Genomic DNA, 4,791 nt, shown 5'->3' on the forward strand with positions numbered 1-4,791 from the left:
CTTTTAAACAATTTTCTCCCTCATCTGTTTCAATGCAGTATACATTATTTATCCCATATTTCTCAGTCTCCCCCCAACCCCGATGTCAGTCCTGTTTTACAACAGTGGCACTACGCAGTATTTGTTCCTTTGTGACTGAGATATTTCACTCAGCATAATGTCCTCCAGGGTCACCCATTTTGAATAATATTGCATGAGTTCTTTGTTTTTCAATGCAGCATATATTCCATTGTGTGAATATACCACAGCTTCTCTGTCCATTCATTTGATGGGCACTTAGGTTGTTTCCAAGTCCTTGCTATTGTGAACAAAGCCATGATAAACATGGGTGTGCATATTACATTAGTTTATTTTCTAATGGACAGTCTTTTCTTTTTTCACTAGAATGATCTATATTTCTGAGTAAAGTATTATACCCATAATGCTAATTGTTACACCTTTTTTTAGTCGTTTTTTAGGGTAATTTGTCAAGGCAGTAGTCATTTCTCTTACAAACATATTTGAGATGGGCAGAGCACACATTTTCTTTCAGAATTATGGACTTCTTTTAGCTGTTGCAAAAAGCTTATTAACATTTGGTTCAAAGCTTGTGCTAGGGGTAGGAAGGAGAAGCTTGCAGCTGATGGCAAGGGGATGCAGAGGTGTCCCCTGCAGGCCCCTGGTGATGCTGGAGGGTGAGTCCTCTGGAGAGATACTGGTCCAGCCTGGCCTGGGGCAGCCCAGTCTTCAAATGTTGGTTAGATGGTCACCCATCCTCTAAAGCAGTTTTATATCCTCATCCAGGAAGTAGTTGTTCTCCACGAAGTCAGAGAGATGGGAGTCTGTGGGTAGAACCATGTTGTGCAGATCCAGAATGGCCTGGTTCAGGTTCTTTTCCAAGGCCAGGGCTGCTGACGTCTAGTGTTTTCCCCTCACTCAAGGCAATCATCATCATCATCATCCTGGGGTGGCTTTAGTGTATCCTGGAAGAAAACATGGCTGCTGCTTGGCACCTGGGCGCTTCTCCGCCTACTCATGAAAGAAGGGTTTCATGCCTTCCAAGGCCAAATTCTTGTGGTCAGAATAAAAACCCAGAGAGAGGTAGGTGTAGGAACCCACCCTGTGAAGGCTGACCAGATGGTTCCACTTCAGCAAGATAATTGTGACAGATCTGAGAGCTCACAGTTGGTCAAGGATTTGGGGCTAACAATGAAAAAAAACCCCAACTTAGTTGGTCCTCAAAATTGGAGATCGCTAAGAAGATGGTCCTGGGGTTATGCATAAAGATGAGTTTTGGAGGGTATTCCACGGCTGGAGGGGAGTTGCCAAGTCTGTTCTTTGTTGAAGCAGGGGACATCCACAGAACCGCTGGGGAACTGCTAGAACTTCAGTGACACCGTTTGAGCTTTGGAAATTAATTTTCATCTGTCATGTCTAATTCATCCTCATCCTTCTCATCCACTTGTTGATCCTTTTTCAGTCGGTAGGTGGAGGATACCTTTCCGGTTCCAGGTACACACTTGGCTGACAGAGATTTCTGAAGAGGTGACTTTGAATTTGCTCTTATAATATCTAAACGAGATGAATAATCTGGTGGATACACAGTGTTTCGGAAAACCTCTAAATCTTCCTCGTCAATCTTTTGTATATTTTGGAAGGCAGCAGTGTAGACCTCTAAAGCTTTGCCGTGAAATAACGTTTCAGTAGAGATAAATTCTGAAAATATATTCTTTATGTCTTTTATTTTCTGTTTTTCAAAGTTGTCAATTGTTTCCTCCAGGTGACGTGTTGTTCGGGTAGCATCCATTGTAGCTCTCTGTAATTCTGTTTTAACCTGTGAAATAACATGTCGGTCAGTTAGGTTTCGCTGACGTGTCCGTTCTAACTGGGTTAACTGCTTAGCTTCTCAATTCCTTGCTGTTAATGTGGCTTTGAGGTCGTCCCGTTTCATTTTTACAATGGTTCCGTAAGCTTTCAAAGGTTCAACTACTTTGGCTTCAAGTCTTTCAACCTCTGCTTGTCGATAATCCTGAAGTTTGGCAAACTCATCAGCAAAGTTTTTCAAGCCCTGTCTTAATTGGGGGGTCTCTGTCGAGGCGTACACGTTGATTTCATTCACCAGCAGGTCCGCTTTGTCTCGCAGTCTGGCAGTTTTGCGCACATACGCAGCAAAGACTTGGCACAGCTCTCCAAAATGCTTCTCCACATTCTTGACAGCATCTTGCAGTTACCTGGCTTGAGCGTGCCGGTTCTCCAGGCTGCGCCTCATCATCTTGCCTCACGCTGGGCCGCGGACCCTGGGCGGGACCCAACGGTGGGGCTCCGAGGCGTCCAGGCGCGCGCTGGGGCACGAGCCGCTGCTGACGTTGCGGGAGCTAATGGACAGTCTTAAAAGATGTATAAAGAGTCATAAACAACTTTTCTCTGGATGCCATTTTTGTAAACTATCCAATGTCAAAGGTAGTAATTTTACTTTTTTTATTAAATTTTATTCCTTTTAATGAACATTTACAGAGATTTGGGGTTTTCATTCATTCATTGTTGCACTATTTCCTCTAACCCTCCTCCCCAGTTCGTTCTTCTTCCCCCCCCACTCCGCCTTGAAAGTCTGTTTTAATGGTCCTATTGCCACAGTGTTTGTCAAAGCCAGTTCTGATTAATATCCTTTGTCAGTGTGTCCTTTGCCATTCCCTATCACTCCTATTTGAGAGAGGCTTCACCCTGATTCATAAGGAAAAGGGGGCAGCGTATTCTCTTAGCTACTTCCTGCTGGAAAGGGACGCTGTAGGTTTCAGGGTGAAGATCTTCTCTCACTACTCTAAAGGGTCCCTTTGGCAATAGGAAACACATAGACTATTATGGAGATTGATTTTGGAATTTAGATGCACTGTTATCAGTTGTGCTTAGCCGTGCATGTTCATATCCTTGAAGATGTAACATGGAAGTGTTGCAGCCTAGAAGACACAAATTTAACTAACAAGTAATTTTACTTTCTAGTAAGCATAGATAATTGAGTACCCTTTAAGAGTCATCATGTTATAAAGCAAAATGTTTGCTGCTATTGTTCTTGTTTCTGGAGTTCTAGTACAACTTTGAAGATACCTTTGAAGAGCCAGAAATAAAGACTGTCTGCAGTCAGCGACCTCTCCAAATTATTGAGGAACATTGACATTAGTTTGAGGACTAAGGAGCCCATGATTCAGCTCATAGTCTTTTCAGTCACTTACTATGCATCTGAGAACTAGGAAACGAGTAGGATGACAGAAGAAGAATGAATGCCTTTGAGCTGTGGTGTTGGAGAAGAGCAGTGAACATCTCACGGACTAGCAAAAGAACAGTTATGTCTGGGAGAGGGTCGAGCCAGAGTGCTCCTTGGAGGCAAAGATGATGAAGCTTCATCTCGTACACATCGGGCCCAGGAATTCATGAATACCAAATAAGGTGCTTTGGAAACAGAAGTGCTTCCAAGAGAGATTTGCTCATTTAGGGAACAGAGGCTGAGTAAAGGAGTATGGAGCTCCCAAACCACCAGCCACTCCTCCACGCCCCTCTGCTGTCAGTCTGTAGGGCACTGGGCTGCTAACCCAAAGACCATGCTATACAAAACGGGTGGACCTGGGGGACATTATGCTGAGTGAAATACCTCAGTCACAAGGGGACAAATACTGCATAGTACTACTGGTGTTAAATGGGGCTGACAATCGGGGTGGAGGGAAGACAGAGAAGGAGGGGAGGAATGATGTATAGCATTGAAACAGATGAGGGAGAGAACTGTTTAAAAGGGATATGTGATTAGGTATTATCATTATGACAGGAGTCCAGGATGAAGGCTGCACAGTGAAGTGGACTTGGGGGGAGGGATTGCAAAACAATGAAAGAGTTTTTCTTTTCCTTTTCAAAGAGAAGAACGAATTGGTGGGAGGGTTGGGAGGGGAGAAAAGTGCAACAATGAATGAATGGAAATCTAAAGTCTCTAAACTTTCATCATAATTAATAAAAAAATAAAAGACCATGCCTCTCTGGAAGTTCAAATCCACAAGCAGCTCCACGGGGGAGGGAGGGACAGTCTCCTCTCATACAAGTTACAGAAACCTGTTAGAGGACCAGCTATGCATCAGCTCTGTCTTGACGACAATGACAGCATGTTGTCATCCTTGTCCATATAAGTGGCAAGGAGTGTACAGCGTGGAATGGAGCAAAGATGGCAAATCTATTTCATTTCATAGATCAACTGTCAGTGGGTTTCTGGAGTGGTGTTTGGAGAGGGGGTCTATCTGTCATGATGTGTGGGTGGCAGGTCAACTATACTACTGTCACATGTTTGCTCACTTGAAACAGTTAAAAAAACCATTGTATTCTGAGTCTTGGTACCTGATATGTAAATTCATGCTTTGCTATGAAATGGCTATCTGGCTTTAAATCACTTAAATCTGAGCCTCAGTGTCCTCGGTCTCACTCACACCATCAAAGAGAACCTGGTGAACCATGTACCAGATGCATTATGTCCCATTGTATAGCAGAACATCTGCTGTGTACCAAATGTAGTTAGAGGGGCTACATGCAGAACTAGACATAAAGAGCACATGATCATTCTTAAGGGGACAGGAACTGAGTGAGGGAGAAGAAACATGAAGAAAGAACTCAGACACGATGGGTGAGCTCTGTTCTAGAGGTCTCCGTGCAGTGGGAGCAGAGAGGGGACTTGCTGAGGGAGCTGAGGAAACGCCACAGAGGAGCTAACATCTGAGCTGTTTCTTGAAGGACAAGTAGCAACTCACTCAGATGGAAAAGAGAGGCCATCGCAGGGAGGAA

General features: G+C 44.0%; 1 pseudogene; it reads right to left on the bottom strand.

Moving 5' to 3' along the window:
- Nucleotides 1-1,393: 1,393 nt before the first annotated feature.
- On the bottom strand, nucleotides 1,394-2,272 carry LOC102864120 (annotated as a pseudogene).
- Nucleotides 2,273-4,791: the final 2,519 nt, after the last annotated feature.

The sequence above is a fragment of the Elephantulus edwardii genome, unplaced genomic scaffold, assembly GCF_000299155.1.
Source record: "Elephantulus edwardii isolate Elephantulus edwardi_28Jun2011 unplaced genomic scaffold, EleEdw1.0 scaffold00191, whole genome shotgun sequence".
In the NCBI taxonomy this organism is placed as follows: Eukaryota; Metazoa; Chordata; class Mammalia; order Macroscelidea; family Macroscelididae; genus Elephantulus; species Elephantulus edwardii.